This window comes from Osmerus eperlanus, chromosome 19 (assembly GCF_963692335.1).
Source record: "Osmerus eperlanus chromosome 19, fOsmEpe2.1, whole genome shotgun sequence".
Taxonomy (NCBI): domain Eukaryota; kingdom Metazoa; phylum Chordata; class Actinopteri; order Osmeriformes; family Osmeridae; genus Osmerus; species Osmerus eperlanus.
In genome coordinates this window covers 8,567,356-8,590,426 of record NC_085036.1, presented here as the reverse complement: position 1 = coordinate 8,590,426, position 23,071 = coordinate 8,567,356, and the positions used below count along the sequence as shown (strand labels likewise).

Sequence of the window (23,071 nt, the reverse complement as noted above, 5' to 3'; positions counted from 1 at the left end):
CCTGTGGACATGGGGGGGGGGGATAGGAGGGAGGGGAGGGGGTGATTAGACATGAAGGCCTAGTGGGGAGCCAGGGGCTGGATTTGAGGGGTTAAGACGGGAGCGGGGGAAGGGGGGGCGGGGGAGGTGAAGGGATGTGGAGGGGCTTTGTGTGGGGTCAGCAGGGTCTGTGTGTGTAGCAGAGCCTGGTGTCAGGGACCCACCGAGGGGCTTAAGAGTGCAAGTCATTAACCGGGGGGCAAGCCACCTCTTACCCCTCTCAGAACAACAGGAACACACCACCACTCTGCTGAGGGGGGGGGGGGGGTGACAGGGGGAGAGACAAAGAAAGAGGAGAAATGAGGGCCGCTCAGAACACGAGATGAAGAGCATGGGGTACCTCGAAAAAGGACGCTTCAGCCATGGCAACGAGAGTGAGAGATTCCATCTGAATCATGTTTGTCATAGACACTGCCTATAAAACTGTTACACAACAGCTGTCTACATTCCACTATCCTCCAAACAGCTAGTCCACACCTGTCCTAATAAAAAACACTTTCCTATGGCCCTTTCCTCTGCTACACACACACACACACACACATATAGAGAATGCGTCTCCCTGCAGTCTTGGAGACCTCCTGACAGATTTATGGGGGAAGAGACCTCTGCGACACGCCTGGACTCTGTCCTTCTCTGCCCCCCCCCCCCCCCATCTCTCCATTCCTCCTACAAATAGCCACCTCTCACATTCTATACCCACACGCTCACCTACAGGATCCAATCAAGTCAGGGGTCACATAGGCTCAATCACACAAAACCAACAAGCTAACACTCATAGGGTGAGCGTCTGACCCTTCATCTCTCTCTCTCTCTCTCTCTCTCTCTCAATGATCTCCCCCCCTCCATCTCTCTCTTGTTCTTCCTAAGAGGCTGGTGTCTGTCTGAGCGGAGCAGACCAGAGCAGGAGTGACAAGAGAGAGGCTAGCAGCTGACCCAGGCTGATGACCCAGGCTGCTGACCCGGGCTGGCTGGCCCTGGGTGGCCCAGGCGTGGTGGTGCGCCTGCCTCCCAGGACGCGGAGCTGTCAGGGCGGCTCAGCGTCACATTCCCAACCTCCAGCATGCACTGCTCATCCACCTGAGGCCCGCCTGTGACGCTTCCCTGCTCCGCAGCCCCGGGGGCCCAGAGACGTCTCCCTCCGTCACGACCAGCTAGCTTTCCCCTCCTCTTTCACAGCCTCTCAGGTGTCCGTCAGATACGCGGCGAGACAGGGTGCTAATTTTCATTTAGCCTCGTCCGTGTTGCCCTCTTAAAGTTAAGTGACTCCCGTAAAGACTTAGCATCGCATGGAGGTTAGGGTTACTGGCAACACTGGGCAAGCTGACAACTATGCACCTGTTGAGGGCTTCGAGGGAGACAAGTGTTGCCAGGGCGGGCCATGCCAGGAAACAAGCCAGGATCAGCCACCGGAGGCCCTGGCACTGCCCTGTGGGTGGAGACACTGGAGCAGGTACCTTGTGGGCATTGTTGCTGGGTGGTGTCGTAACTGACCAAGTCCCTGTTGTGTGGGTGTGGGTGGAGAGGGGGGTGGGGCGGGAGGTTGTGTCCATGACGAGGCAGTTTTAGCGGGGGACCGTTGAAAACGGGCCACCCTGTGACAGGTCGCTGACAGCCATAATCCCAGCTGTCTGTCACAGCTGTCACAGACGCCTTTAGATCTCCTCTCTCTCTCTCTCTCTCTCTCTCCTCTCTCTCTCTCTCTCTCTCTCTCTCTCTCTCTCTCTCTCTCTCTCTCTCTCTCTCTCTCTCTCTCTCTCTCCTTCTCTTTCTGCCTCCATCTCTCCTCTCTTCTCTTGCCAACGGTAAGCAAAATCCGTCCCAGGCCGCCGTGCTTCAGGGGAGACACATCACTCTCTGCACTTTCTGAACTCTTCAGACATTCTGCAGCCAAAGCAAGGCTGCGAAACGGAAGGCCGCACTGCAGCCAGGATGAAACAATCAGGAGAAAACAGATTCATTTGGTCTAGACAGAACAGCGTGGGCGACATGTTCGTCGCTCCCCTGCCCCCGCACTACTTTCCACTCCAAGTCTTCCAGCCGGACTCACAATTACGCACTTAAAACAATGGCGGTGTTGTTCGGCGACTGCCGCTTGTCTCACCTCCCCCTCCTCTCCTGCCTACTGCTGTTTTTCTCCTCTGGAAAAAAACGGACAAATACAAGAGGGGAAGGCTGGCTGTTTGCTCGAGTCAAATTAACTAAAGAATACATGGTGCCGAATTCACTTCCTCCTCCGACAGAATCCCATTCTCCATCTGTCCATCTATGTAAACATTCATTATAATCATTCCCTCGCAGGCAGGCAAGGGGCTGCAGAGGGCTCCTGTGTTGTCAGAAGGCTCCATGAATAAAACAAGAGGACACGCAGTCCCGGATGTGCTCGGCGAAAGGTGTCTCTTATTTAGAAGGAGTAACCGCACTGCAGCCCGTGGAGAAAGGAGTCTGGAAACCATTCGCCTCACAAGAGGGGATCCAGCAAGCTTCTCAGCTGGGTTCATGTTTTGTTAGGCAACAAAATGAGGCTCGTAATTGGGCGGGGTGGGTGGGTGGGTGGGTGCTGACTGTCTGGTGACCAGAGCACCGCTGTAGACCTCCCTGCTGGCTGGAGGGGCTGTTTATTTACTCCAACCAAGCCTGCAGTCAGATACCCGGCAGAAGTCTTTAACACATCGCGCCCACACCCAGGAGGAACAACAAACACTCCCCCCCCCACACACACACACACACACACACACACCTTCTCTCACACACTTCCACAGTGCCACATCTCCTCTCTTTTTCCTGTCAGTGTGTGTGGTTCCCTCCACCGTGGGACACTGCCTCGGCACTGACCCTGTCTGTCAGCGCCACGAGGGAGCCGGAGGGACACAGGCCACAATGCACCTCGACACCAGGCTGTCTGAGAGAACACTTCCTGTTTCGGAGACCCGTACTCGGTGACACTCGCCTGCTGTTCCAAGTCAGAGGCTAATGAAATGTTTACAGCAGCTTGAAGCCAAACTACCAGAGACGCCGACTTAAGGCCGGGGCCGTAACATGACTCCCTCTGCAAAGCCCCGTGCCTGTAACCGTACCTCAGGGAGATTAGACCCCTCGCCAACCTGCCAAAACCTCAGAGAATCCCCAAAGTATCGCCCCGCTCCTCCCTCTCCGGTTTTAAGGCCTTAAAAGCATTAGCAGCGGCAGGAGCGATGACACCGCCCTCCCTGATCCCAGTCTCCAGAGTGTCGGAGCAGCCCACAGCTATGTGCTCACAGCGCCCAGGCATGCGTGTTAGACATGCCCAGTAAAAAAGGGCCCTTTGGCTGGGCCTGACAGTGATGGACACCCTGCCCCCCCCCCCCACCCCCCTCAACCATGTCAGCAGGGTTCTAAAGCCAAGGGCAGGAGGGGTGTGGGTTACACCCCCCCACCCCAAGCCCTACCCCCCTGAAGCTTGGAGGGGCTGAGGGGCGAAGGCAGGCCTGGGTTACCAGCATTACCCTCCGCAGGGGAGTGGAAGCCACACAGATACCCATCCAGGGTTGGAGGGAGAAACTATTCTGGCTGTTTTCCACCTGGAGACAGCATGAGGCGTGTCGCGTTTCAGGAGGATTCCTCGGTGAGATCTTCCCCGGTAAGGCACACCACAGCATCAACCACGGCCGAGGGAGAAAACGGCCGGGAAAGAGCGAGAAGGACCCTCTCAGTTTCCACTCAAGTCTGCGATTCCTTCTGGTGATGTGGTGCCGGTGTCTGACGTGATGAAGGGTGTGTGGATTACCACGGTTGCTGTGTCCTCTCCTAGACCCATGGCTGCGTGTGTGGGATTCCCTGGGAACAGCCAGCTATCTGCTGTAATTGGGATTATTAACCCAGTGACTGTTGTCCTAAGCTCTTCTGACAGAGGCATGGCCATGGGAGAGGCCCCGGGGCCAGAGGGCCCCCAAATACAAGCAGTCACACAGGGGGGGGGGGGGGGGAGTGGGAAAGAGCAGACTTCTCAGCACCACTTCTCAGCAGAAGTGGTGGTGGCTGTGGTGGAGGCAGCTCCCAGCCTGACCCAGGGCTGACTACCACGGGGCTCCGGGGAGCCCCTTCAGAGGCCTCTCTCGTGGCCCTCCACCAGAGTGGGCAGAATCTGCTTCATCCTCCTATGGTCGCGGTAACACTGTCCGCTACGGAGCCCTGCTCTCTCCAGAAGCGCGTGCACGTGTGTGTGTGTGTGTGTGTGGCCGGACGGCCGTGCGCGTCTGCGAGGAAGGAGTGCTCGGTGGCAGTGTCCCATTTCCAGGCCCGGCCGAGTTCCATCGCTGGCCCTCTTTAGAGAACAAATCTTTATATATCCCAGAGGGGGTGAGGTCAGCCTCATGGACAGTAACCTGAGCGGGTTGTCACAAACCCCCTGATGACGGGCACGCTGGCACAGGTGCCCGCGTGGAGGTCCGGGGGGGGGGGCCCTGCTCCTGCCAGGGGGGCCACCAGGGGCCACCCCTCAGGGGGGAGGCCAGAGGAGGGTGCTAACTTCCCTGACACGGTGTCGCTGAGGGATACGCCGCGACTTAGGCGGCCGTCTAAAGCGGCCACAGCCGGCTTTGGAAATAACACCACCGCGACAAGCCGTCCCAGCATCTGGTGGGTCTCTCTGCCACTGGGGGGGTAAACCTACACCCCGACATGCAGCAGCTGGCATGCCGGGGGCAAGTCTTTAACCCCCACCGTGTCAAAGTTGACCAGCTGATAGGATTTCTCACAGAGCCTGATGTCTTCACCGGCGAGGAGTGAAAGATGGTAGGTGGCCCTTCTGCTTGTTGTGTGTGTGTGTGTGTGGGGGTGTGTGTGTTCTCCCCAGAGGGAGGTCTGAGCTTCCTAGAGCCCCTCACAGTCCAGGGCCGTCAGTCAACGCTGGCCCCTCTCCCGCTCCCCCGTGACTCGCCCGTCACTCCTCACCCCATTGGCAGCCAGGCCCCCGCAGAGACAAGCAGACTTAAACACAACTAAACTCCCATTAGCACCTAGCACAGCAGCCCCCCCACTCATGTTACTGGGGAGTCCTCCATGGGAAGCTTCTCAGGCACAAGCTGAAGTATGTGGAAGCTGAGATATCACAATGGGATTTCACTTCAAACGGGGAACAAGTCCTGTTGGTTTGAACTTCCACCTCGGTCGGACACTGCTCCACTCTACATGCGAGCTGACTCCGGATCCCACTAAGCTAGGAATCCATCAACAGGGCTCCAAGAGGATCAGGCCAACAGGCAACATATGGCCAAACCGCGGTATGAAGAACACAAATAAAACTGGCAGCGGTTATACGATCTCTGTCAAAACAAACAAGCAGCCGCTTAGAAACGCAATACCACACCGGCCTCAGAAGCTCGAGCTCATAGACGCATACTCGTGCTTCAATGTCACTTTCTCGCCCCGTGTTCTAACTCACATGCGACAAAAGTACACACACACACACATACACACAACCCTACCGGTCTATAGGTCCAACTGCCTCCTCAGTCATGTGCTTTGTGTTGCCATATGTACTTTGGTCAGGTCTATTCTCTGTGAAGAGGGGTTCCTCCATTGAGACCCCGGCAGTCTGCGAGCTCGTTCCCAGCGGGTCGTACCAAACTGGTCCACGGGGGTGGCCGCTACCCTGCAGCAGGACTAGGGCAACTCCGGAGGGGTGTGCTCCTTCTGCTCTCTCTCTCCGGTGAGAAGCTCCGTAGCGCTGAGGGGCGACAACGCTCCCTTTCCTCTCGCCTGTGGTGTCAAGTAACCATCCCTCCAGCAGTCCCTAGCTGATCCCTCCCTCTCTCTCTGTCTCTCTCTCTCCTCCTCCTCCCTCACTCTTCCCAAGTCTCGCTCGTCCAGGGGGAGCGAGCAAGAGTAAGTGACTGGCTGCAATCAGAGGTCTGACAGCTCGACACAAGACCGCCACTTGATTTCAGAGGGAGGGAGCGAAAGAGAGAGAGAGAGAGAGAGAGAGAGAGAGAGCAGAGAGAGAGAGAGAGAGAGAGAGAAAGAGAGGGTGATGTATTCCTCTAGAGAGCCATCAGTCCTGCCCGGACTGTCTCTTTAGAACAAGGGGGGAGGGGGGGGGATTGGGCAGGGGTCAGATCCAAGATTTAAAGGTTCTACAGATGCTGGCCGCATGTGGCGGTTTGTCACAGATTCCATCGTCGTCGCGGAGGAAACTGAGACGAGAGATTAAATGGCAGCGAAATATCTTTTTTCGACAGGCAGTAATTATAATTAAGGGGGAGATGTATTACAGGGATAACATATGCAGGGGTAGCAAATTACATGTAGCTCTCTTTCTCTCATTAAATATACACCTGGATTCCTCTGCCAGCCGGTCCGTGTGTGAGTTCGTCAAACGCTCTCTCATAACCCCCTTTCTCGGGTTTCGGGTGCGGGTAGATTAACAGGGTGGCGACCGTGAAGCACAAAGACGCGGAGAAGTTCATGGCTGCCCGTCCTCCTTTCCCCTAGAAAACCTTCCCCTCCCGTGTGGCCCTGCTGATGTGGCTGTAAACCTATCTGTCTCTCCTCCGCACACTCTCTCCCCCGAACCCCCTCTGCAGCCCCTCCACCGCTTCCCCTTTTAAAAATAACACCGCAAATTAGCCAGGGGTGTGTGTGTGTGGGGTGGGGGGGGGGGGGGGGGGATGGGGGCTTGATGGAGATGAGGTTTGGCTGTGTGATTGCTGGCTTTCCAGGGGAGAGGTTGGGGGGGGGGGGGGGGGGGTTCAGCCCTGAACTGTTTATTTGAACTAAGTCAGGCAGCCCAAGCAGTCAGCTGCCTCGCTCCTCTCTCAACAAGCCTCTGGGTTTAACGTGAGGGGGGGGGGGCGGCTGGGGGTGCATGATACCCCCCCCCCTCCTGGCCGCGGCGGGTCTCCGGGGTTGGGTTACGGCGGCAACAAAGCGGCCTCTGTGCGGGGCTTCCTCCAGTGAGGAGGCGTGGGTCCAGACAGGCTCGCTGGTGTCAGGGCCGGCCAGCGGATTCATACATCACTACACCGCACTGCATGTCTGAGGGCAGGGGACGCGCTCCAACCCCCCGCCCCGCTCCACACACAGGCCCAGGCTGAACTCCTCTCAGCCCACCACGAGCTACACCAGGACTGGCTACGCTAGCCCAACGCTCTGCTGGTTTCCCTCCTTGAGAGTTTGAAAAGAAAATCGTCCCTTTTAAGATGTCGGCTTTGGTACGTCGGTGTTTACACTAAAACTTGACACGTGTAATAAAGCGGGGACTCTCAAAAGTCCAAATCAAATAGCTCCCACCAGGAGCGCCCTAATCTTTAACAGATGGTAACAATCCGGGGGGTGTTGATGGGCCTGGGCAGGCTTGTCAAAACCCGGCCAAACTCAAGAGATGTTGAACTGGCGTAGTGATAAAATGGAACATTTCACAGTTCATTAGACCATGTTTATATCAAATGCACATGCTTGACTTTCTTTTTCCAGCATCTGTATGTAACATTACACACGCATAACCCACCGCAAATTAAGCCTGTCCTCTGTGGCCTCTCTCCTCACCTCTCCTGGTGGAATACTACACCGCCAGCAGGGGGCGATGTTGGACCGGGGGTTGAGGCGGGGGGGGGGCCTTGTCAGACCTATCGCTCCCCATTACTCCAGACAATCTCCTCTGTCAGTCCAATCAATGGCGTGTCGTAATGAATGAACACTGTCTGGGACAAATGAAAGCCAGACTCCTGTCAGTGGCTTTTGGCTCGGAATGTACTGGAACCACATGTAGGCTATCGCTGGGGTTAGGCCAGCCGTGGCGGGCCCGGCTCTTAACGGCAGGATCTGGCTCTGAGGTTGCATCTAATCTGGCCTCTGGCCCCCCTAGAGACGTTTATTCCAACTCTGCATATTTATGAGGCGAACGAGGGAACGAAAGGGTTAGAGAGCGAGGGCAAAAGGAAAGAGGAAAAAAAAGATAACCTCTTCTCTTGGGGGAGCAATTACAGCTGTGCTTTCATCAAGCCAGGCCGGATTCCTCCCGCTCACCCCCGCCTGGCCTGGGCACCAGCTGTGTGTGTCTCCAACCTTATCCTCCATCTCCCAGCCACGGTGTTTACCCTTTCAGCCTGTAACCCTGCCCCCCTTGGGGGACCACACGGGTGGAGAGGGACCAGACAGGGCAGCCTGATCCCACCCGTGAGTGCCCCGACCCACCCCCTCTACATCTCCCATCAGTTCTTGTAAGTCCACTCACCGAAACACAATGCTCTGTTCTGGTGCCCCAGACGACTATGTAACTCACAACACCGTCTGGGTTTCAGAAACTCTAGACCCCAACAGACTAACAGATCCCATGTCACAACTGAGGATTACTGAGGGACTATGGGGGGGGGGGGGGTCTCCATCAAGTACAACGCACTCAACACAGGAAACCGCCCCACTATTTTGGGAATACCGTCTGGGGAAAAAATAAACAGATGATAAATGGTGTTTTGGTAAAAAAAAAAACTCTAGGCAGCCTCCTGATACGCCGTGAAGTACAACAGTGACGGGTTTACCAACTGTCGTACCCTCATCTCACTCATCAGCTCGAAAACCTCCCAGTCCTGCTTCACGGCCCGCCCTGCTCAGAGCAGCGCGGCCCTCTGGGCCAAAACACTTCACGGCAGACAGTCATCAGAACCTGGGAATATAATCCCGTGTGTTAATCCCATCATGTCTTGCCATTTCATGCGGCAAGGGCTGCTAAGATGCATTTGCTAAGGAGCTATGGAGGCCTGGAGTCGTTCAGCAGTATTCAAATCCCACGGTTTGAACTGCCATCTGATATCACTGGTGAGGTGACCTGAAAAGGCAGGTTTGAAGAGGCAGACAGATGGATAGCACTCCTAAGGAGAGAGGCTCTGGGGAGGGGAGAGACTGCCTCCGGACTCGACCAGTAAACAAGCCAGCGTGGTAACAAGGATGAGTCCATGCAGGGTTCCTCCCCTGACACGCACGCTAAGACCTCAGCCACCGTGAGGCCTCATTAGAAACACCATTCTGGCATTAGGTCTTTAGACACACACACACAAACACACACTGACAATGTCACCTCTGCCACAGGGACTGAAGACTGACACAGGCATAATTGGGCCAAACAAACCCGTGGTGCACTGGGAATGCCAAGGCTCTGATAGACAGTGTGTGTGTGTGTGTGTGTGTGGTGTGCGTTTGTGTGTGGCTGGCTGGATAAGAAGCTGTGACCCTGTTAATACTGGCCCACAGGGAGAAGAGTAGCTGATGTCACATTGGATCAGTGGATGAGGAGGCTCTGGGAGGAGGGACGAGAGCGTAAACCCCCTGAGACCAGGAGAGTGGGCCTTTCATCACCTCCACCAATCAACAGCCTCCCATCAATCACACATATGTCAATGTAACGCCGGCAGTACAAAGTTCCCATCGGCATGACAGGGCATTTTGAAAGAACCATCATAAAATAGGCTCTGTGTTTTTGTATGTGGAAATTTATATAATAAAGGATATATTTAATTTATGAACTCTTTTTCACAAAGTTAAAATGTATAAAAAATGTTATAATGACACGTTTTAAATACGAGATTGTAACAGACTGCTACTACTGTTGAAAGCAGAGTATTCCATCGTCCAAGTAAACTACCTCTAGAAAATAAGGAGAATCCTTTTTTCACCTCCATCCAATCGAATCATTAGGCTTCAAACACATACCACGGTAGGTCCAAAAATCCAGAAACAAAATTAAGTCCTGTTGTCTGTGCAACCCAGCTCATACTCATGGCTTCTAACGTGAAAACAGCTGCGATTATAGGCTACTTACTTTACGACACCAAAACCAGTTAGCCAAGAGGGCTTGAGAGGGAACTAAAAAAGACTAAAGAATGATGAAACTGTTCCAAGCCTCTGCTCCTGCACGTATCTCAGAGGAGCACAAACATGGCGGCGGGCGGGGGGGTTGGTTGGGTAGAGACCAAGAGTTCTAACTTTGATCTCTGGAGTGCTGCCCATTCAAATGTTTGTGTTTGAGAGGTAGGCCTTTAATTTGGCCCGATGGGTTCCAGGCTCTCTGGGTTTAGCATGGCATGTCGGATATGGGAGTGTTTACACACTCTCCCTCCAGCTCGCCTGGTGCTGAAATAAGTGCATTAAGATGGATGGATTTACTTAGTCTCTAACCTCGGGACTTAGGGAACAAACTCTGAACGACCTCTTTGTGAGGTGCCGGTGAGGGGGGGCGGGGGGGGTGTGAGGGACGGAGGGAGAGAGGGGACCAGGCCAGAAGCTCTGTTTGTCTCCACTAACTGCCCCACCAGATCCAATCTCCTCGACACCACCGAGGCCTGCACCTCTGGGGTCGGGAGATAACACACCTCAATGGAGCTCATTCATTACTGGCTGGTTCCACTGCACAAAGCCCGCCCTATTGGGCTCAGGGATCAGTCCGTGCCATTCGTGATACGCTTGAATTTGTGTTGAAATATTAAAACAACAGCGGAGGACTAATGCCTCAGGACTGACACTGGAGCTTAACAGCTCAGACCCATTCTTGTTAAAACGGAAATTTGGTAACGTTATTGTTGTTAGTACAAGGGAACGACACACTGGTATGTCTTGCTTTCTCTCTTTCCCAGTCTCACACACACACACACACACACACGGGCCATGCGTGCCCATGCATCACTCGGCAGGTTGTGTAAGAGAGGGATGGGGCGGGCCATTATTTGTGGTGGCGTGGTAGTAAATCACCCAGTGCTGCCCTTGATTTGTTAACCTTTGTGTGGCCATGTCAGCAGATGAGACATCGCTGGAGCGCTTCCTTTCATGGCCGTGAAATACAGCCCCCCCCCCCCCCCTCACCCCTCCTTCCCCAGAGGAGGAGGGGTGAGGGGGGGGGGGGAAGGGGTATCCAGTCTGCACAGGATACTTCCAAGCATCTACAGGGACAGTTAACGCCCCTGGCTGAAGACTTAACGCTCACATAGAGTAACTTCCAAAGGGAGAGGCTAAGATCTGTTTTTCGATTTTCTTCTCGAGCCCCGCCCTCTAGGGAACACGGGCTATAACAGACATATTTGTGTGGAAGCTATGAGAATGGCTACAGGACAGTGTGCGTTTACAAGACAAACTGTAACTAACAAGTCTCCTTCATTATTATGTCTGGAGGAGGCAGTGGCCTCTGTTTGACCTTGTCTCCCCTCCAAGAGGGAACAGGCTGTCATTGGCTGCTGCCATTCTGCCGAATCCACAAAAGGCCAATCAGAGGCAGGTCATCTTTCCACTGTGTAGCAGGTCAAGTTCCACGGGCTCCTCTGGTCTCACCGGACACACAAACCCACACAGACAGTAGAGGTCAAACCAAGGGCGCAGTGAAGCCTTGTGGCTGTAAACCAATGCCAGTAGTGTTGAGAAAGGCTAACCTTTCTGATCCCAGACACTGTGTGGGTCAGAGGATGAACTGAGGCTCCATCCTGCGTTTGTTATGCCATAGCATCAATACGTCAGCCGGTTAGGAGTAATGCTCCACTTCGGAGAGAGAGAGAGAAAGAGCGAGATAGAGAGAGATACACTGTGCATGTGGCGGGGACTTTGCAATAACGGAGCCCCAACTCAGTCAGAGAAAAGGGAGAGGAAGACAAGATAGAGAGGGAAGCTATCAGCTTCCTCCCACACAGAGGTAATACACTTCCAGGCCATTGGGCTGGCTGAAGGACTCTCCACCCCAATCCAGGCAGCTCTCCAGCCGTGTTATCGGTCCCAAAATTCCCTTCTGCTTCTCTCTTTAACTCACTCGCTTCTCACCCCCCCCCCCCCCCCCCCCCACTCGAACACAATGCCATCAGTGCCCGCAAAAACGACACATCGCTCTCTCCCTCGACAACCGAGGCACTCGAGGCCGGCTCGGCCGGCTGAGCGCCGCCCGGGCTCTCTGGCGTGGGCCCGCGGGTCTCACTGTGACGCCGCTTTCAGCGTCGAATCAGCTGCAGCAACGCGCCCGGCCAGATCGACGTCTGAGGGGAGGGCCATCAGACGGAACGACCGCGTCTGGACCACGGGCCCGCTTTCCACATCCACAAGCTGATCTAAGGATCCAGTTATCTCTCCTTCCCATTCCGCACCCCACAGCTCGTTGACTAGCCCGTTATTACTCTTCGCCCCAAATGATGTGAGATTCTATAAAAGCTCAATAAAACGACTTGGCAACAATTTGCCACAGTCATGTATTTCACGGCCTCTGCTACGCCATGATATTATTCTCATTATTGTTATTATAGAGAACTCACTGCAACATAAAAGGAGTTTTTGTAGTACTAATGAGGATCTTGCCTATTTTAATGATGCACTGCATTCGTAATGGCATTCCATCCTTTCTGCTTTTCTAGTAATCTGCAATACCCTGTCTCTTCTGCTCAATACTTTGTCTGGTGCACGGCTACAGGCACAGCAATGACTCATAACCTTTATTTACAGATGTGAAAGATTACAAGACCGCTCACCATAAACGGTTCCACATCGCTTTTCAAACGTCATTTAAGCATTACCTTAACATCATTACCGTGGCTCTACTCAAACAAATGAGCTGTAATACGTTTAGGCTGTCATCTCTAGTGACTTAGAGCCGTTTAGGCCCTGGCTCCGGGACCGCCAAATATCATAAAGGATGGCAGCGGAACAGCGGCGAGGAGAGATTACCCAGGCGAGACTGGGACTTTAATCATTTGATAGATCTATGTGAGTAGGCTTTTCTAGTTACATGGTGCTCTGGTCTGTTATCAGAGTCTAGGCACCCCTGTTCTTAGACACTTTTCTCCTTCCGTGGACAGCACACACACACCCTTCAACAACACACACACACACACACCTAACAAAGTCTGCAGAGTTAAAGTAAGGATTTAAGACAGCAGAGTCGTGCGCTAGCAGCCACGAGGCCTCCACAGACAGCATACGCTCGCCTTCTCAGTCCAATTTCTCCGGGGAAGTAAACGAATGAGGCTAGCAGGCAGGCTGACACCTGCAGGTGGCTTGACAGGTCCCGTAATTAGAGCTAACGTTTAATGATTCTTGTTTAATGAAGGCTGCGCCTGGGCAAATTGAACTCAGACCGAGTGGAGAGAGAGGGGCAAGGAGCGCACGAGAGAGCGAGAGACTGTGTGAAACTGGTCCAGCCGCCAATTACAAACAACGGTTGTCATTGGCCCTGAGGGTTAGGCGTTAGGTGAGGCACCAGGAAGGAAATAAATCCACTGTTAAAAAAACACAATAAGACTAGCAACTCAGGATCAGTACGGCTTTTCTTTTTTTTCCTGTGTGCGAATGGGCCTCAGGCGATAAGTAATCAGTGAGTTGGCTGTAAAGAGAGTACAGTAAGTGGGTCTGGCAGGGTAGTAATTGTAGAGTAGGTGAGGCGGCTGAGAGGCTGAGTGGGGGGCCCCCACTGAGAGACATCAAGTCATCAGATTGAGCGGGGACCACAGGCTGCGCTATGGGGCCCGCCTGATTTCGACACCCTCAGACAGGCTGCCGTCCCCCAGTCACACATCAGAAAGGTGAATCATGAGGGCCCGACACCTGAAGGTTTCCTCAACCTCGGTGTCCCACGCCTTATCTTCTGTCTGAGGAAAGCTCCGGAAATCACATGATTCGTCCTCAGGATTTCTGACGGAAGATTAGACAAACGGCTGAAACGCCAAGTGCAGTATTACCGAAAACCCATATTTCACAGCTCGTTACTTACTGTGCGGTGACTCGCTGCGTTCACCCAAAACATTTTCTTTGTTTTACTTCTGTGCATATATCTTTCTCTTTCTGCTCTGAAGAACAAGTCACCTTTACCTCAGGTTTATTCCTGCTGCCTGGTATGGCTAACTTGTTAAAAGACGATAGCTACATCGAGACCGGCAGCCTGCCTGTTAGGTTGTTGTTGCTGCTGCTGCCTTTCCTTTGACCTTTGGTGTTCTCGCAGTGATGTCCAGGGCCTCCTAGCCTATGTCCGAAACGTTAAGCCCTATAAGCATTCCATGTGTACCAACAAGAAAGCGCAAACCACCAAACAAACAAGAGAACTCTTGCACCTGCCCTCCGGCAAATATTGACGTTCGTCTCCACACAATCTAGCCCTCTCCTGGTCCTGCCGGGCCCCTCTCTTGTCCTAAGGCTTGGTTGCATCCTAGCATGGGTTAATCCCCTCCAACAAAACCTCAAGCCTGCTCCTTTTATCTGTCCACTCCCCTCTATAAAAATACCAGCGGCCTTGGTTTTCCCGCACCTGGATTCTTTTACTCGTCTTTTGCGATGGCAATAGGAATTAGCATATGGCAGGAGAGGAGGAGGGGACAGGGGTGTTAAAAGGGAAGAAAAGAGGGGATATTTAAATGGAAATGGGGGCCAAGAGAGAGTGCACAGCCATCCACCCCGGGAGAAAGAAAGCGTATTTGTGAACCGTTTCCCCCCAGTCAGGCCTTTCACGGGAGGGGGGTGGGGGCTGGTGGGGGGGCAGAGGGCGGTCTCGTGTTGATTTAGCCTGGACAAAGAGGGCCTTAATCCTTTCAAGGAAACCAAATCTGCCCACAGAGAGGTTCCTTCAAAAGGAAGCCTCCCTGTCAAGCATGGCCATTGAGCCCTCGATGGATGCCACAAATCAAGCCCTGGAGGGAATCAAAGGCCAGAATGTGGGAAATGTGTTTGGGGTGCCCCGCGCTAAGGAGGGGGCAGGAAGAAAAGAGCGGGGGGGGGGGGGGGGGCTGACACAAGGACCTATCTACACCAATTGGGCGTCTTCTCTCCAAGTTCTGTGGAGGGGTCACCACCTCTGTCTCCAGCCGCCCCCCCCCCCTTCCCCTGCCCTCCCACCCACCCCACAAGCAGGGTAAACTCCCTCCATTACAGAGGAATGGCAATTCACTCCAGAGCCCCTCCATTATCTGGGCTCCCCCGGGGACAGAGAAAATGGGGCTGCTTTTAACAGCAAATTAGTGACGTGATAATGAGGTCACATGTGGTGTTGGCACACTAAGGTCATAAACAGATGCCTTTCCTGCTCTGACTTCATCTCCCAGTGCATTGGCACACCCTCCTGCTCAGCTCCTATACAAACCCTTGGAACACAAACACACAGACAACACACTGGCACCTCGTCACACACACACAGCCAGTCGTTAGGTAGTTCTTTTTGTCGTTATATAGCGAGTCATGCTTCAAAGAGATTTCATTGTTTTAATCTTCTTTAATCTTTGCGTATTTCCACTAAAAGGTGTAAAATGTCTTGGCGTATAAAACCCTGCCAGCAGTTGATCTGAGACAGAGGTCTATATGGGTTTTCTCATTCATCACACTGTATCCAATTCAATCCCATTTAATAGACCACCGGGAATGAATTTTCAGTCACGCACAGACGTGAGCCAACACAGATTGATATTTCACACCTGCGCAGCATTGCAAATGAAGAATGCAATACATTAATCTCTAGATATGACAAAACATGTGTGTAGGCGAACATCTCTCTCACAGCAGATACACACAGGCATGCAGAGCCAAATCAAGTTGCCAGACATGAAAACATTGCAAAAGAACATTTTGATACAGCAATTGAAACAGCCCAACATACTGATTTCTTCATTACAGCTTTAAAAAACTATTTTAAAAGAGCCATACCTTTACCTGCGGCGGTTCTGAAGAATTTCTCTGAGCTGGCATCGGACGCCTGTAAAAAAGGAAGGGGATATTAAATTAATTAGCAAATCTGCTTAAACAGCCGAGCTTAGAGTGAAAGCCAAATGCTCAAAAGGGCATTATAAACCGACTGTAGCAACACATTTTGCACTTCCTAAAGCAGCCACTTGATGGCAATGTTGGTCCACGCCAGGACACTACATTCCATCTCCTCGCCTTCTCGACAGAACCCACATTAACATTGCTGTGTTATTGTGCAAACGTGCAGTGCTAGCATTTACACAGTATTAGGTAATGAAAGCTATTAGGTGACAATGTGGTGCCAAATGGGCATTGGCTAAATCGATGCTGATGAAAAGGTGAAAGAACAATTTGTTACAACGTAACAATGGTGCGTGTCCGTGATCGCGGAAGAGGGATTATACAGCGGGATAAACAACCTGCAGTCTCACGTTATAAACTGCATTTTCAACAGTCTCAGAAAGGTCCATGTACCATTCCACATTCATTTATTGACGTTTTGTTTTAAATATATCTTCCTTATTCGCAGAAAAAATTGCCTATAGTCTAGTCCAAACCCGGGTAGGCCTCAATTAGGCTGAAAACTAAGAGGACGCCCTAGATATGTCAGAAATGGTCACACCTGTCTGCAGGTGGACAGGGGTGTCAAGCCCAACAATAATTGAGGGGATTAGAATTGCGGTTCTCACATGAAATTGTCATCAAATTTCCCAAAGTGAAATGCACCGTAATAGTGATAATCAACATAGAATATGGAACACAATATTTTTTGCTTATGTCTGAACACAACATTGGCTTTCGGAGCAGGTAGCTTACTTCCAAGTCGCCAGAGACATCGGGGCATCCGAAAAATTCAAATCAACGTTTAATGCGGCTGCAAGGTTGAAAATGAGGTAGGTATTCGTGGTTTGGCTGAAAACTAAAAACAAGGGCTTCCAACTGCAGAATATAACTTTTATTTTCTTAATTCGCAAACCTTAGTGTGATTTTGCAACAGACAGTTTCCATGGGGTATAAGAGTCAAACATAAAAACACACTATGCTGTTCCACTGCAAGACATCCAGTACCTTAAAAACCCACTAACGTCGAATACTGTAGTTTTACTTAATTCATACCAATAGGGGTATTATTAATGTGCATTTTTACTGTGCAACAGCGTATAACCCACTGTCTGCTATGTAAACAACTGCAGGCACAAATCAGTGTTAAAAAAACATGATATAAATGTTCCATCAAATAAATCTACTACATTCCAAATGTTAATTTATAACACACATCGAATATGCATGCATTTTTCCACAATAATGTTATGGTAAGAATAGGAAATAGAAACGCGACGCGCATACCTCTGATGTGGCTGAGATGGAGGAAAATAACAAGTCAAGATATCACTTTCGCGGTCTAATAAATATGGCCCCGTTTCACATTCTGCTTGTCAAAAATGTAATCCACAAACAGGCGGCGAATTCAACTCCGTTTAAATTGATGACAGCCATGCGATAAGAAAAGCCTTTCCAAGAAAATTCCAACGAGAGACAAGAAGCGCTCACAAAGCTACCGTCACCGTGCCCTTCGGACAAAGAGAGCCATGTGTTTTGCCAGTGAAGGCATAATCAACACCAGAGTCGCAAATCCCTCTAAGCACGTTTCGTCTCCCGTTCAGAATGGGATATACATATCTTAAAAGATGATCCTATTCATTAAATCCGTGGTCAAGAATAAGCAGGATCCGAAGGACTGTGTCAGGGCGCGCAAGAAGGCTGTTACATTCGAGAGTCGCCAGATCGATCCAACAAAGCGCACACAAATTTCCTCTGCAGCGCGAGGGAGACAAAAGCAAACGTAGAATCACACGAATTCGAAAGGAGATCCCACTTTATTTACGTTTTTCACTGAAGAACTCGCGTCTTGCGGTAGCTGTTGGTTCCGTCGCTGAAAGGGAGACTCTCATCCGCTCTGAGCATCAGACAAACTCCCATTCATCCAAGATGCCTGAGCGGTACTCGGCTGACGGTCGGGCCCTCCCACTTCCTGATTCTAACCTGACTTGGTTCAACCTCGACCTCCTCTCCTCAAGAACACAAACGCACGTGTGTTTCTGCTTCCAAGGGTCCAAATACGGTTCCAACGACCGCGCGTTCCACAGAACAACCGTGCTTGAGTGTGTTTGCGTTAACGTGAATGGAGCTCTGAGAAAACTGCTTGCACTAGCAGGACTGGAGAACTACAGAGGAGAGAGAGAGAGAGAGAGATCTAGCGAGAGGCAAAGGGAGGGAGGGAGGGATAGGGGGAGGGACAGAGACTAGAAGGATATTCTTTCTTTCACTCTCCACTGAGTGAGATGATGTCAGCCACTAATGAATTCCCTTGTAGGGTGCTGCTACCATGAGGTGAAGGAAACAAAACAGCCTTTATGAGTGGCAGGCAGCCCTCAGAGCTCCCAGCCCCAGTCCTTCTGTTGGATCAACTCCCACTTCACTGTCCTGGAGGGAGGTCACACTGTACTATTGAGTCAACCTCCGGGACAGTAATCCACACTGATGCCCATGCAGTCCAGGGCGCACACACACACTGTAAGATGCGAATCCCACTCTACGCTGTCTCTCACTGGCATATGGCACCATGGCCAAGTTCAGAGGGATTTGGGCCATGTTGGAACCGCACTATAAGTGAGTTATAAGAGGATCATGGGGCAGTTTTAGGGAGAACGTGGCCTGTTCCTTTTGAAGTGAGGCCCACTGGCAGGTTTGTGCCGTAGAGAGTCATTGAGCATCTCTCTTCTGATCCATCTCACTAATTCTGGGGCTGCTGGATACCAAACTAAAACAATTCCAAGATCCTCAGCTAATGTTGGACTTTGCTGGTAAATCGGCTTAATGGTGCGGACCTTGCACACCATAGCTCGGCTAATCAGCATTAACCCCCTGTCCGGGAGGTCACCGAATCAACAATGGAGTCACATAGGGAGGACCCCTCCCTCCCTCCCTCCCTCTGGCTACCTGGCCAGTCCAGCCCCCAGAGAGCAGAAAACAGACTTAGCTCATAGCTGGGTGCTAATCCCTCCCTCTCCTATACCATGGAGGGAGAGAGAATGGCTGACAGAGCTGGAGACGGCCGTGAAAGAAGAGAGTCCACTGAACATCCATATCTCCCAGCTAACCGCTCCTGTGCAGTCCCCACCTTGAGAACACCCACGCTACACCGAATGCGATTCAAACCGCTTACAGCTGTCGCCGTTCCAGGAAAGATTAAACCTGTCATTTTACTGTTTGAACAATGTTTACTACTCCGACCCTCTTTATAGCTCTCACGATGCTCGGCAGTTGAAACAGGTTGTCGAGCAAACGATCTACGGGGGTTCTCTCCTCGCGGCTTGACTGATGCTAATCTGTTTATCGGGAGACAGGATCTCTCGATGAGTATCAGCAAGGAAACAGACACACCGGAGTGACACGGCCTCGAGGGGGATAGTCCCAGACCAGCAGCCAGGCCTACAGAACCAGCCTGTTCTCTAGTTCCCAACCCCAGCCTCCAGGACCCAGGGGAGGCTCATTCTTCGGACACAATGGGCCTGAGAGGACGACAGAGCTCTCTCCATTACCTCCGTGTTCAGAAGGGGCCGGGGGCCCCGCCTTGACCGCCACCGGGCAACTGTTGAATAAATGATGAAGCCATGTTGACAAGTATCTGCTTTGAACATCTTGAACATAGACGTGCTTGATGAGCACTGAAAATAAAAGGGATAGGGAGGAGGGATATGAGCTTGTGCTGAAACACAATCGACGGCAACTCCAAATGTCATAAGACGGAGCGGCCTCTGACTGATGTCTCGTAACGTTTCTTATAATGGGAATGAGAATTGGGTGTGAAAATCATGTCAATTTAATTGGGCTGCACTTCAAACAGTCGAGTCGCCCCAAAGCTATTCCATAACGACTGTGGTAACAAGAACACAATTATTCATCAGTACACTCCTTAAAATAATGGTTCAATTTGAACATACAGACTTGACGCAAATTCTGTCTGTGAGTTAAACAGGTTACAGGTGTAATCATTGTTGTGAATGCAATATTATATAATTATATCAAGTAGCATAATTAACCCCCTGGATTCACAATTGTATTTGTTGTGGTTGAGTTTTGTTGCCCAAAAAATCGGTGGCGATTGAACGTCAGGTGTTTCCATTGGCCTCAGAGGTATGACATGGTTGGTTGCTAGATGTGTTTTTATACTGCTACCATGGACGGAAATGGCTACACAGCTCCTCGCATGGTTCCATGGAACGGCAGCTCCCAGTACTAAACGATCATTATCAGGTTTGAGAGCAGCCTCAAGTCTGTGATTACGGCTCGCCGCCACACAATCAGCGTCCGTATCTCTCTCACTACATATTATTTTTAATTCAAATGAAATGCTGACAGTCATGAAGAAAGAGAGAGAGAGAGAGAGAGAGAGAGAAAGAGTCTCCGCTGTTGTAGCCAAGAAAATAATATAAAGTGGCACTTTGGTATGGAAAAGCACTTGATGCCTGAGTATGAGAATTCCTAGATCAAAAATCATGTCTGGAGTTACGTTATGTATGCCAGTAATTGCTGTCTGTGCCTGTAACGTCTGTCTATAGACCATCAACCCACCTCGCTGACGTTTTGTCATCTTTTATTCCGTTTTTTTGGCCTTGATCCTTCACTTCAAAGTCACCAGAGCGTGTTTTTCTTTTCCTCCGGTTTAATTTTACAGGAACTCTTCCCTAGATTGCAATCACAGGAGACCGGCTCCCTTTCATGAGTCTTCCTGCCATTACGGCAAATCTCCTCTCATTTTTAAATAGTACTGATAAGTGTAACATGAGTGCTGGCGATGTAATATGTTAAAAGCTCTTATTAAATTTGCCCGTTGTGTCTGGGCGCTTTATCCCCCCCAGCCCCCCCCCCCCAGCCCCCCCCCAGCCCACGCCTTTGCGAGGGCTCCCAGCATGCTCGTGGTGAAAAGAGATGTGGAAACGAAAGCCCTGTGAAAAGAAAAAATCCCTTAATGACATTCAGAAACGACAGCTTCTGAAGGAAGATGGCGGACGCCATTTCTACTGAGCTGGTCGTCACAGAGAGAGAGAGAGAGAGAGAGAGAGAGAGAGAGAGAGAGACTCCCTGGTTCGCAAGTCACCCAAATGACACTGAGTCCTAACTAGGGTCCTGCAGAACAATGCCCGGCAGAGGGATTATCAGAGTGCTCGTCTTCTCTGGCCAGCGGGGGCCTTTTGATCCACTGACAAAATTCTGAAGCATCCGCCAAGAATGCCTGGGTGATTCTGTCCACGTTCTCCTTCAAGCCTGCCTCGGTGCTGCCTCTCCCGCTACAGACACGGGATGGAGGAGCACGGGGGAGCTTCCTAGCCTGCCTCGCAGGGACAAAACACCCCACACATAGAACAAGCACCACACGGTCTGTGCCTGTTCCACCCCAGTAATAACCAAATGTAGTCGCTATGCAAAAAGGGAGAAGCTACCCCATGTGCCACCGGGGGGAAGGAGGATGATGAAATCAAACACACCCTACACTCAAATTCCTTCTTTTCAAGATGAGGCGAGGATCCCTTTTACAGTCATTACATTCAACCTTATCTCTCCGAGCCGGAACTGGGCTGCCAGTGACAACTGCCTCTAATCTCTCTCTACCCCCCCCCCCCCCCCCCCTCACCACGACAAGCAGCCCTGACAGGCCCTTTCTTCCCAATGCCTCAGACACGTAGCCAGACATATATTAATCTGTCACTCAGTGCTGGTATTAATGGGGGGATGACACATGCGCACACACACACACACACCCGTACAGAATCAGAAAGAGAAAAAACGACAGGTCTGTGAGTGTTCCCAGTTAGAAGGAGCAGACGAGAAGTCTAAGCGGGGGCCCTGGGGAGAGGTGGAAAACACCATTCACTTGCCTGTGTGTATTACACACAGTCATATACCTGGCAAAGAGACCCAGCGGCTCAGATAAAACATTTGCCCACCACGCTCCGCCTGTCACGCTCGGAACAGGCGCCCTGCGAACATGAATGCCGGGGAGACAGGCACCTGACTTCCTCCTCACGCGTCTTTCACGCGCACGCCGGAGCGAGGATTTATCACACGAGAGGGATTCGGCGTTTGGGAACGGGGAACGAGATAGGCAGACGCGTGGACGGGAGCGAGCTTCTGTCAGATACGCGCAGGACGACTGCAGCGCTGGAGCAGGTCTCCTCCCTCTGGTGGCTGTTGGACTTCCCGGGGTTTCGAGATGGTCCCCTGCTAGGCATCATGGGAGCCTGAGGGTCTCTCTGCCTCCCTCTGGCTCGAAGCCTGCAGAGCCACTGTTATCTGGTCATCAGGATCCTATCTCTCCCGAATTAACAAACCAGACAGGGCTGTTGGACAACTAGGCAAATGGGCTGACTAAAGTTTGACATTATCTCCATCTGGAAGTCCATAATCAGGGAGTTGACATAGGGTTGGCCAAGTAGTCGTTTGACAGCATGAGTAAACCCATTCTGCTGGCCATTAGTCCAATGTCCCTTCCAGGGACTCCCTTTCCAAAACAAACCGGACAAGAAAATTGGTTTAACCTTCCCTCCTCAAATGCTTCGGTTACGTCCTTAATGCATTTTTTCCCCTCAAACCCCCCCCTCTCCCCCCGAGTCACAGTAGAAATGGGAGCCCCTTTTGTCTAAATTATAGACATGCCAGAGAGAGCGGGACGCCATGCCAGGGGTAATTTCAGGCCAGTCAATCACTTCTCATCCAGGAGACCAACAGAGAGAAGCACTCTACTGCAGTGAACCCACACACACACACACACACACACACACACACACACCCGTATATACGCACAGCCACACAGTCCCTCTCCCGTGCTGTTAATGTCGTCTCAGTGTGGGGGGGGGGGCGGGAGAAAAGTCTGTCTGCCTACTGTCATGGCCGACTTGGAACAATACCATTTATCCGATCTGCATTGTAATCAAGCAATGCTACTTCCAAACGACTGCCGATGCTTGTGATCAAATGGCTTCGTATGACAGACGTCCAAACACTGGGGCTGAGGGTAACTTTGGGGGATGGTGGGTTCTTGGAGGAAGTTCTATCGGAAAACGGCAATAGCTTTCAGCTGCCTTCACCACGACAAGGCACAGGACGGGTCCCCATACTCCAAATCTACTCCAAATATTCCCCCCCGCCTCCCCCCCCCCCAAAATCTCTCTCTGAAGTCTCGCAGCGGAAGCCACCCACCAGACGAACCGCAAAAACAGAAACACAGTAAAATGTCAAAGCCCAGCTTTAATTTCTGCCCCCTAATCTGCACACAAGTCTCCATATTCACAGAGGCACAGCAGACATCAGTAAC

The 23,071-nt window shown here is 51.7% G+C and overlaps 1 protein-coding gene and 1 long non-coding RNA gene across 3 annotated transcripts in view; one reads left to right on the top strand and one right to left on the bottom strand.

The window, feature by feature from the left end:
• auts2a (activator of transcription and developmental regulator AUTS2 a) overlaps window positions 1-23,071 on the bottom strand; it is a 147,062-nt gene that overhangs the window by 12,593 nt on the left and 111,398 nt on the right. For both annotated transcript variants that reach the window (XM_062485203.1, XM_062485204.1), the window contains exon 3: window positions 15,658-15,706. The gene's annotated coding sequence lies outside the window, so the exon portion shown is untranslated. The remainder of the gene's footprint in view (window positions 1-15,657; window positions 15,707-23,071) is intronic.
• Window positions 4,538-9,525, top strand: LOC134039377 (uncharacterized). The gene is made up of 2 exons (XR_009932767.1): window positions 4,538-4,809; window positions 9,262-9,525. It is a non-coding gene; the product is annotated as an uncharacterized LOC134039377 (long non-coding RNA).